Raw genomic sequence first — 12,479 nt, forward strand, 5'->3', positions numbered from 1 at the left:
CACTTGCCCTCCACAACTGATGCTGTGCTTCAGATTCCGGTAGTTGGCTGGCTACCTCGAGTTGGTGACCTGGTCCGTGAAAAGGTGGAGAACAAGAAGGAGTTTGGCCCCTCTTATCGTGCTCCAGTTCCAGTACTTGGCGTGCAGGGTACAAGAACAGTCATTTTACCTCCACTTCCTGGTCACAAGGATAACAGGTACATCTCCATTGACAATGTCAAACTACAGCGAGTGGCCGATTCTTCTTAGTATGACTCCAGCGGTCTCTTGTCCAGCAATGCTGAGAAATTCTGTTTTGGCTCCGGCAAATACCACCAGGCCTGATATTGCCATTGAGATGCATACAGTTACTAATCCTTTATTGCCTCCACCGGCTGGTGGTCCGATTGAAGATACTGAGTATACTTATCCCACAGATGTGTCGTTGCCTGGTTTACAATCAAGTGCAGTTGACCAGTCACGTTTTTCATTTGACACTAATTTTATGACTTCCAATGCCCCATCGAAAATTTCTATTTTTGCTGCTTGGTTTAAAAGACATTTTTTAATTCCCCCTTGGACATTTGGCTGGTGCTCATAACTATTTTTTTGATTATGTCAATAGGATTTGTGGTCGTATTTTTCGTCTAGTAAACGTACACTATCTCACCGAAAGGTCTACAATTAGATTAATTGATGGAAATTTGGCACCCCACTCCTCGTCACACATCATGAAGAGGGACCAGACTTTTGTGAATATTACTGCCTGGCCTGTGTTAGATGGGATTGTATGGGATGATGTTAAATTTCAAATTCATGGTCCCACAGAGGTGATTAATGTCCCCAATGTACTTTGTGTTTCTATGGGGGATGTTGTGAAACAAAACATCCGCTCTGATGATTGGGATGTCCAAGCCGTAGAGGCTCTTTTTCTGATTTGAAATATTATGCTGGTTTTGATGTTGAAGATGTGTACTTAGACACGGCTAATTATGGGTAGTTGTTTTGCTACCAACACTATGGCAATCATTTCCTGCATAAAGCGAGTACATTTAGAAACTTTGTCAATTTTACTCAATGGGAACATTGCCCAGCGCCCATTGAAGGCAGCTCCAAAACTCTAGTAAACAAATTTACATATTTTACTGACTTCAGCGTATCTAAACCTGAAGCCTTTTATTTTAAAATGACTGTTGAGTCAGCTTCCAAAGTTAGACTGACCCACACTAAATTATTGTATTCCAAATCCTTTATGGATGTATTGGCGGTAGGGGGTTATAAGCTGTGGAAAGATACAATTGATCTTAAATCTGATTGGGGTTCTAAAGCGTGGCAGGTACAGGCTACGGAAGCTCTGCATCGTGCTTGCCTTATCCCAAATCACATGTTGTTTTTGAATTCTACCATTTATCAAACCACCTGCTTCAGATTGGCTACTTCTAAAAAGTTGAATTCCCCCTCTATTCCTGATCTAGGCGCTTATCCAAAATGGAATAATCACACAGATCTGTCCCTTGATGCATTGCAGTCATTCATTACTAATACATCCTTCAACATTTCCTACTTAGATCCTGAAGGATGGTTAATATGGCAGAAGAGCTCAGATTCCTGTCAGCATCGTTTTCTGGGTCTGTACCCTGGCTATACACAGGTTAGAGTTGACCCCCAATTTGAATCTTCCCATTCTGTTACTACCTATTCTGTAGGGACGTTATGTCAGAACTGGCGGCAACATTCCATGTTGGCATCTGTTAAACTTCATTTATCAAAATTGAATGACAAAGTAGATTTGAATGATTCTGTTAAGGGTCCCGTGGGTGGCAGGTCCAAAAGATGGTTGTATGCTGTGTATAACGAAGTTTGGAAATTATCTCAAATTGAAGCTGCTTCCAGATTAAGAGCTATTGATCAAGCAAATTTGGAAAAAGTGCTAGCTGTCATCGATAATAGCATTAACACCCTTTCTTCTAGAATTTACACGTTAGATAATATTGTTTCATCTGTTGTGGATATTGTACAGGATGATATGTCTGTTTTATACCATGGTCAAAATCAATTGTGTTCTATAATGCAGTTTGCATGGACTTTGCAAACCTTGAAGGCTGGGAAAGTCCCATGGGACTACATGAATACATCGTCTTTATTCCTGCCGTTTAATCTGACTGCAAAACCACAGTTCATGTCCATGAAAGACGCAACATACTCATTATTGCAGATTGAAAAGTTGGAACCTTTACCTTTCTCTGTGGCCGAATTGAACTCAGCTGTATGGCTTATCCACGGTTTAATCACCTTGCCGTTTCCATTGTATAAGTCCAGTTTGTGTATGAAACATTATGCTCTAGGCAGAAATGAACCATTGGGTACTGCTTTCCTGCACGAAATTTGGTCACTCCCATTTACATTCAGGTGCTTGAGAGAGGGTAAAGAAGTTTATTTAAAAGGAGAGGAATGCACTTCCACACCTGATCACTCAGTAGTCTATAGGCACATTCAATTGCATGGCGCCTGCAACGTTCAGGCACCGAATTTAGCTTGCATTCTGAAGGGAAATCCTGTGCCAACAATTACGCCCACTTTTACATTGTTAGCTAATGGTAGCTATTAGTTTTTAAATAATGAGGAATGCTGCGGGTTGCTAGTGGGAATTCCGTACATTGAAACTGTCTCACAATGCGTAGTCTGCTGTAAAAATGTCCTTTTCCCGCCTCCGCATGGGAGACTGGATGTATCCATCTGGCCTTCCATACCCACCTTGAAAGCAGAGTTCAACAAGATGAGCAGAATAAGGGCTCTATTGTCTCAAAAAGAAGTCGCTATGACTTCCTCCCGTGAAACATTCTACCTTCACGTGGCAAACACCCGCACCGAGGTTCATGCGCTTTTAAATACTGATCTCCCCCTTCATTTCGGTGCTTTGATTCATACTATATTCAATGCCTCGTCAACAACGGGTTTAGTGCATTTTTTTAAAGTTGTAGGCTCCGGCCTCGTGATCTCTTTCCAAACAATATTTGGTGTGACACTATTTTTTCCAGCGTCTTCAGTGGGCTACCATTGATTCTCGCCCTCACTGCTGGTGTGCTCCTGTTAGTCTGCTTGCTGCGCAATGGCTGCACGATATGTATCACACGACAGCCTGCCCCGGCTGCTTCAACTGCGTAACCGGATGCTTGAATACTATGGAACATTACCACTGGCCACTTTAACCGTAGCCTATGGATTATCCTTCCAGTCCTCATACTTTACTTGCGTGCAACCTGTTTTCCATTGCCTAGATTGTCCATTCGAATGGGCTCTGGATTTGTGCAAGTCGAACACGGCGTCTCCTGCCCCGGATTATGAGTCCCTTAGTGGTTCATGAGTTGGACTGTTCTGGCATCGGGATTATGGCCTGTGGAGCGGCACATGGAGTCCTAGGGAATTTGGATATATATGCGGCAGTATATGACTTCTTGGCGATAAGTTATCTTGAAGAACACGCAAGTTGTCCTCTGATTGCGCTAAAGGCTCCGGTTATCGAAGAATATGTATGTTCATTTACTTAACTTGACTGGATGGCTGAATCTTTTACTGACCATTTTAATGACTTCCTCTTGGAGGCAGTTGCTACTTATTGTGCCTACATGTTGATGGATTGACTTGGGGGTTGTCCACCTTCCAAACGTCCAACTCAAATTTTTTTAATTTTTTCCTTTTTTACTCCACACTAGGCTCTGCCACGCCTTTGCGAGATGTTATAGTTTTTTACTTTTTCAAACAAATTTTTCGAACTGTCACTACCAATTATATGGATTGGCAATACATGAACTTGGTTCTGTCTTAATCGAACTTGAACTCTGCGTTCCTACAGTGCTTCCCTATTTTTGTTCTTGGTCCGATCAAGGGAGGGTGTAGTGGAGACGGAATTCTATGTGCACACATTGCTATGTTAGCATAAGCGCTTTAGATGTAAAACGCCATCTTGCCCCTTTGCTGCTTTTGCACACGACACTGCAGGTAGCAGGTAGCTGTTGTTACAAGAAAAACTGCTTGTTTGCTTTTTCTTCACATCAGAACGGTCTGTTGTTCACATCCCTAGATGTGCACCGCAACCTTAGTCTGAACACTGCGTGCAGAAACCGTCAAGGTCAAATAACAATGTATGCTTTTGAATTCAGGTTCACACTCTCGCCATAACATGCACACAGCTGCAAATATCTGAAACTCGGGTGCCTTTAATATTGCATTTGCATGCATGATTAGGGCACTTAGAGAAAAACCTTGTCCAGACACAGAGCAGAGCTGATCCTGTGATGTGATTCACCTAAGCTGATATTTACGGTATGGGGTTCCCCATTCAAGCCTAGAGACCTTCTATTACTTTCATAAAACTAGCTTACTAGCTAGTGGTTGTACTCCACTATCATTTGTAATATGATTTCTCCCTTCATTTTCCATGGTATTGTAACAATGCTGATGGTTTTGTTGTTAATCATTTGCCTGCTTATGTTAGCCAAAGTACTGCACCTTAGGGCACGTAGTTAAAAATAAACATTTTAAACTTTACCTCGTCTCTGCTTACTCTTGTTGTGGACTGATATGAGAATAATAACGAAAAGGTGTTTCTGATTCCCACCATTCCTGAGAGTATTCTAAGTCGCTTGTTCTGGGTTGTCTAATCATTGGTAGCTTTGAGATGATACAGAGAATGAATGAAACACTGATGCTAGTCGGATAGGGGTTCTGGGAGCTGAGGTGAGTTTTTGGTACACCACAATTCACTGAGGTCCTGGTTTCCTGCGCATAGTTCTGTGTATGAGCAGAATCCCTGCAACAAAAGTTTATTTATCTAACATACAAAAATATATTCATAAATTCTTCATCTTTTTTTTAAATATATGTGGATCATTATTTTTAGATATAAAAACATGAGAAAGAATATATACAGTAGAATAATTATATTTATTTAATTGGTGAGCACCCACACAAACAATACAATAGTACACATACATACAAACCACATAATAATTCACAGTGCAATAATAACAAAACCAACATAGATCCTAAGGCAAGGCAAAACAATTATACAAGACAGGTTAACATATAGAAAAAAACATTAACAAAAAATTAAAATAATTGCTCATTGTATAAATGTATATGGTGTAATCAGTACTACACTTAATGAATAACTTAATAAACAGAAATGCGCCGACGCGTGTTTCGGAAGTAGACAGTAGATGGAATGATCCTTCATCAGGGCGCTGTCTGTCTGGATGTGTTCATTGGCAGGAGGCCATCCACTCAAAATATAGTCACACTCATTTCCTGACTGTGCAGGGTGCTCACAAAGGTTCACAACCACTGGTCTAGGAACAGAAGGTAAAAATAAAATTACATACTACAATTAAAAAAGGGGGCAATACAGAGCCAGGCGAAAACCAGATATAGCAATGCTATTTTACAGAAAAAACTATGACAGTGCATCAAGCAAGGCAAGCTCCCACCATTAGAAGGAGAAAAAACGAAGTGCAGATCAAGAGAACACCAGAAGGACCGTGTGGTTTAGGTGTTAATCCAGATGTAAATAAATCAAATGTAAGACCTACTGTGAATCGAAGTTCACGGGAATGGTATATCGAAGGCAAATTAGTGCTGTGGGATCCACATCTCTAATGTGTATATTGAGAGTGCCACTGGACCTCTGGAATGTCTAAATGAGACAAAAACATACAAACATAAATAAAACGGACTATAAAGGAGTCCAAAAATAAGGGGACCCGGTAAAGATGGCATACCTAGTCATACTGGGAATGAACAAAGAGCAACATGGCTCAGGAACGAAGGTAAGTTGATCCCACCAAATGAAGAATAATAGTATGACTGGATGTAGGGAAGTCGGCAAAGTATGAAGGTCACAAACTTTGTTTAATTAGACCGCTGATGGGAAAAAATAGCAGTGAAATACACTAAGGTGCCGATTACGGTCCGGTAAAAACCGGGTACGAACCGTCGGTCGGAGAGTTTTCTCCGTCCGAGTCGTACCCGGTCGGAAAACTTTACAAACATGGAATTATGATTCGCACGGAAACACCATTTCCGTACGAATCGTAAAAAACACCGACCGACGAAAATATACGTACGAATGTGATCCGGGAATGCTGCGACGTGACGTCGGGACGCTTTCAGGCAGCGTTTCATGACCCAGGAAGTACGATTCGAACCGACAGCAGTCCGGACGGCGATATTTTCACGGCACCCAAAAAGTGCCGGAAAAGCGAAGTACGGCGCGAAACGACCAGAGTAGGTGGCCCGGTACGCCCCCCCCAGCCCCCGTACGTACGTGTTGAACCCCCCCCAGCCCCCATATGTACGTGTCGAACCCCCGTGTATGTACACCCGTGTACGTTCGAGTCGTACCCCCACCCGTGTATGTACACCCGTGTATGTGTCGTACCCCCCGTGTATGTACACCCGTGTACGTGTCGTACCCCCCGTGTATGTACACCCGTGTACGTTCGAGTCGTACCCCCACCCGTGTATGTACACCCGTGTACGTGTCGTACCCCCCGTGTATGTACACCTGTGTACGTGTCGTACCCCCCGTGTATGTACACCCGTGTACGTTCGAGTCGTACGCGCTGGGGGTACGCACCGTACATACACGGGTGGGGGTATGACTCGAACGTACACGGGTGTACATACACGGGTGGGGGTACGACTCGAACGTACACGGGTGTACATACACGGGTGGGGGTACGACTCGAACGTACACGGGTGTACATACACGGGGGTACGACACGTACACGGGTGTACATACACGGGGGGTTTGACACGTACATACAGGGGCTGGGGGGGGTCGACACGTACGTACGGGGGCTGGGGGGGTCGGCGCGTACATACGGGGGCTGGGGGGGGTTCGACACGTACGTACGGGGGCTGGGTGGGGGGTCGGCGCATACGTACGGGGGCTGGGGGGGTCGGCACGTACGTACGGTGGCTGGGGGGGGTACGGCGCGTATGCGGGCACATGTCTCCATGGTTGCTATGGGTGTTCGGTGCGGACGGTGTTTTTTCCATCCAGTTGTAACCACGGACGCAGTGGATGGATCGTGATTCCGCGGTCGGACTTCACTTTTCACATTTGTACGGTAAATCGTCCGAGGACGTGTCGGACACATTTTCCGACCCGAGGACGTGTGGGGAATAATTCCCAATGCGGTTCGTATGGACTTTTTACCATGCGAATCGTGATTGGCAGTTTGTACGGCACTTGTACGATTCGTACGGTAAAAAGACCGGATACGAGTCGTACGGGGAATTTTTTTGCCGGATCGTAATTGCCACCTAACTGTGGCCAGGCTTACCCGAGACTGGAGTAGAGCCGACACGTGGGAATTTCTGCTGGTCTAAGCAGAGCGTCGATATGCTTTGACAGCCGGACGTGGTCCCAACAGATATACTAACAGAAGGCTGTCTGCAAGGAGTAGAAAACACAACCATGGGTACACTAACCAGAAGGATAGAAAGAAGGCAAACACTTGCACTGACTCTGGTCAGGCTTACCTGCATCACGAATCCTATCAACGTGAAAATTCCTCCTGGTTTTCGACCTGTGTACTGGCTTAACTACGGGTGGGCTAAAAAGTACGGAAGACGTGAGCCCGCGCTCGATCAATGTGTAACACCTGGGACTCGAGTCACAGGTATAGACCGATTGCCTGTGTAAGAAAGTCTATCTCTGGCCACCATATTGTGGAGAAATAGAAACCGCGGCCGCCATATTGTATGATGCAAACAACGACGGCTCAGTAAAGAAGGGCCTTGGTAAATTAACCCCTCACAAAAAAAGGTGAACGTACAAGAGATCAGATCTTAAAAAACCTGAAAAGACCAATCCTGAAGATCAAGAAAAAAAGAATCGAGACCCGTCGAGTCCAAAAGATATGGGAAGACATGACTAAACGGACAATAAAGGAGAGAGTCACCACAACACCATGTAAAAAAGATACCGTCTCATATAAATATATATATATATGTACCAAGAGAAAGCAAGGCAATATATATATATATCATGTGATCAAGGCCCGGGGAGGGTTGAAACGCGTCATGGCTGTAGAGGTCCGAGAGCAGCAATAAATATTCAAGCACAACACTGTGGTCCGTGCCCGTTCTTTTTTCCAAAGGAGAGGAATTTGCAAGACGGAGCAAAATTAACGATAGATATATGCATATATATAGATTCCTGGAACCTACAAGCAAGAGCAAATTTTCTATAGTACAGAACAGCTCAGTCAGAGTAACTAATACCGAGGAGAAAGGAAATGAAACAGGGAACACCTGGCAAAATAGGTCTAGATTATCGCATTTTCCCGAGGAAGGAGTTCATTAAGACCAGAGTTAGCTGTCTAAAGAGTATATATCCAGAAGACTTCTCTTCTTTTCCTGAGGCCATCAGTATTGCTGTCTTTGGGGCATCTTATTTTTTCCAGAATCATCCATTTGAGGTCTCTCTCAGAATGATGTTTTTGAGACCAATGTTCAACCAGAAGAGGTGCTCCTGCACGATTATTTTTAATGGCGGATTTATGTTTGCTAAATCTAACTCTAAATTCACGACTGGTTTCGCCCACATATCCTAGATTGCAGGGGCATTGGATAAGATATATGACGTTAGCTGTTCTATAATTGGTCATCTAAATGAGGATACATTGTCCCCATTCTAAGGTAGTGGTGACAATTGCAAAATTACAAGCATGACAATTACCACACTTGTGGTTGCCTTTAATGGGATTGGAACCTGAAATGGGTTTCTGAATAAACTCTTTTTCCTCTTTAAAGGTAACTCTCATCAAGGAATTTCTAAGATTCCTGCTTTGTCGAAACGCAAAAACAGGTCTTGGGAGATGAGTCGATTGTTCACCCGAGTTAAGAATATGCCATTGGGACCCAATTATCTGGCGCAATTTGTTGTTGAGGTCGGAATGTTGTGTAATGCATACCAGTTTCATGTCATCCTTCTTGGTTTTGTGCTGAAAAAGGCTCTCCCTGTTCTAATATTTTGCTCTTTTGTAGGAGTCCTTAATGAGTCTGTTAGGATATCCTGTACTGCATAGCTTATGTTTAAGTTGTTCTGCATGATGGTCAAAATTCCTGGCATTAGTACAGTTCCTGCATAATCTCAAAAACTGACTAAAAGGAATGCTGTCTCTTTGGCACCTGGGATGGTAGCTCTCATAATGGAGTATGGTGTTTCTAGCTGTGGGCTTGGTGTACAGGGACACTTGGATCTCATTGTTGGCAGTGTAAAGCCATTTCTCTAAAAATGCAATCTTTTCTTTGCTGGTCTTAGGGCTAAACTTCATATGGGGATCGCACAAGTGGATCCACAGGAGGAATTTGTTAAGTTGTTCTTCCTCTCCCTTCCATATGAAGAAAATATCGTTGATAAATCTTTGTCACTGATGGATTTGCTCAGCAAAGGGGGCTATTTTGTTATATATGAAACGTTCCTCAAAGACCCCATGTAAATGTTGGCCACATTGGGGGCACAGACAGCACCCATACTAACTCCCTGGACTTGTTTGTAGATGGAGTTGTTGAATTCAAAATAGTTCTCTTGTAGCACAATAGCCAAACATTCAAGGAGAAACATATGATCATCTTGGCTGTCACTTCTTTCAAGGGTAATCTTAACTGATTCCATTGCTCCCCACTGTGGGATGTTAGTATACAATGGCTCGATGTCCATCGTGACAAGGATGTCCACGTTGGGATTGAAAGGGATACCTTCAATCTTGGATATCAAATGCCCTGTATCTTTGACATAAGCTGGAAGGGCAGACACCAAAGATTAAAAAAAGATATCGACATATTTGGACAGGGGTTCTGTTATGGATCCAATAGTAGACACAATAGGTCTAAATGGAGGCTTCATAGGATCTTTGTGAGTTTTCGGTACTCCATATAGTACAGGCATTTTGGTGTAAGATCTATTAAGAAACTCAAATTCCTGCTTATAAATGGTGCCTGTATTCACAAGCTCTCTGCGTAATATAGAGAATTTATTTTTTAATCCTCTGTTCAGGAAAGATATTTACTTTAGAGTAGTGTTCCAGTACCTCTAACATCTTAAGGATATGATCCTTATAGTCTTTGGCATCAAGAACCACGATACCAGCACCTTTGTCAATGCGTTTGATCGTAACCTCACAATTTTTGCGTAATCTGTTAGGTGCATTATATTCGTCGAGATTAAGATTGAAGGGAGGTTTAGGAACAAATCTCAACATTGATTGAATTTTAGAAAACGCAGTTCTCTCAAAAATACCCACTTCTGGGCTTACCTAGCCTAGGGTGGGAGTAAAGATAGAGGGAGGTCTGAGTCCTGCTCAATTGTTATTGATGAAAACAGCCATATTGTCGAAAAACTTTCTAAGTCTTACCTTTCTGAAGAACGAGTGTATATCCCGACAAAGTTCAAATTTGTTAATGCTCACACTGGGAACAAATGATAGTCCCCTAGTGAGGAGATTTAGGGAGTGGTCGTCAAGTTCTACCTGAGATAGATTAAATATAGGAATAGAATCTGTATGTAGTCCTTGGGGTGGGTACTCGGTCGGTCGCTGAAAAAAATTCACACCTGCGACCTCGGGCAGCCTCTATCGTCCCTCTGCTTCTAAGCCTGGGTCCAAGGTTTGCCTACTATTCTCTTCCCCCTGGGGCACCAGCTGAATGCAATGCGGTCTCCTCCCGGCTTTGTGGCTGCACCTCTACTGGGATCAGGGCCCTGCTTCCTCTGCCCACATCCAGCCCTTCTTTAGCACCCGGTGAGAGTGGTCTAACCTCTTTATTTCCTCCAGTTGCTCGCCGCTCCTCTTTGGCTACCTGCCACCAGCTCCGTCTCTGCTCCCTATTGTTTGCTAGGCCGCAACTGGGGACCACTGATTACGTCTCTCCGTGAGGGCCTCAAGGGCGGAGCTCACCCAGCCGTGAGCTGGAGTCTCCGCTATCTTGCGGCTGCGTCTCGTTTCACTCGGTAACTTTTGTGGACTTGACTTCTCAGCACAGCTACCGATGCTTCTTCTGCTGGGCTGGGGCGTCCAGGTTCAATCCGGCAGAGGTGGGATTATTGCGTCTCTACGAGTCCCTTCTTGGAGACGGTCGCCATGTTTTCCTTCCTCATCTCTCTGACGCAGTTCCGCCAAGGCTCTTTTCACAGCTTCTCGCATATCGAATTCCCCCTGTAGCCGCGTCGCCAGGTATTGTAAACCTTAGGGATGTTTTTAGAAACCCTTAAGTGGTGTTTTAAGGCAGGATTACTGTTCGGATTAAAGTGGGGCAGCTGGAGCTCTGGCGGTTGCGTCTAGTCAACCATGCTGCTGGCCCGCCCCCCACTTTTAGAAAGTTGCCATTTTCTTGCCGTAACCATTTGGTGCCTACTACCTGTTCCTGGGTCACATGACTAGGTGTAGTAGGCAGTTGGTCTTTGTGTATTCCTCTCAGGCAGTCACACAATAGAGGGCCCAGGTGTTGGAAGGATTGCCATCCTGACTTAATGAGGGAGCAAAGCTGTCACCTGTCACACATGCATATCAAAGACACTGCCTTAGTTCACGCACAAAAAGGACTTCACACTAGCCTATTGTGCCTGCAGGCAGACTGGGACAAGTGGTATTTCCAAAATTGTGACTTAAAATCCGACTTTACCATTAAAGAGGGGTTTTAATTGCAATTCCTCAGACACCAAATATGGCCTTGTAATAGTAAAACATGAATTTGAGAGTTTCTTACTACCAGGACATGTAAAACGTAAAAGTGCATACCCTAGTTTTTAGATACAACGCACCCTGCCCTATGGGCTGTATAGGGCCTACCTTGGGGTGGATTGAATGTATTAGAAAGGAAAATTTAGGCCTTGCAAAGGGTTTATTTTGCTAGTTCGAATGGCAGCATCAAACTGCACATACAGGCTACAATTACAAGCCTAAGACATGTTTCAAAAGTCTACTTAAGTGGGTGGCACATAAGTGCTGCATGCCCACTAGTAGTATTTAATTTACAGCCCTGGGGAAATGTAGTACCATTTTACTAGGGACTTATATATAAATGATATGTGCCACTTGGGTGCATCTCCCTCCATTTTTTGGATCATTCCCTTTTCTCTCCAATTTGTTTTGTAACCACTTGGGTGTAAGCCAACTTTACCATGCTTACAGGAGCGAGCTCAAGCACTTTAGCACTGGGTAGCAGTGGTAAAGTGTGCAGAAACTTAAAGCCAACAAAAACTACTACAACAAAACAGGAAGGGTAAAGGCAAAAATGTTGAGGGTGTTCCTGCAGAGAGGACCAGGTCAAACAGTGAGCTGCAGCTTAATCAAGTATCTAAGTTTTTTATATGGTCTAACTTCTGTTTACCGTCCCTTTTTATTCTTTCTAAGTTTTATTTTTTCACATCTGTGTTGCATGTATTCTGTGCTTTTGCTAAAAGTTCACTGCTGAAAATGTTGAAGAAAAGCTAT

This window comes from Triturus cristatus, chromosome 4_2, assembly GCF_964204655.1.
Source record: "Triturus cristatus chromosome 4_2, aTriCri1.1, whole genome shotgun sequence".
NCBI lineage: Eukaryota > Metazoa > Chordata > Amphibia > Caudata > Salamandridae > Triturus > Triturus cristatus.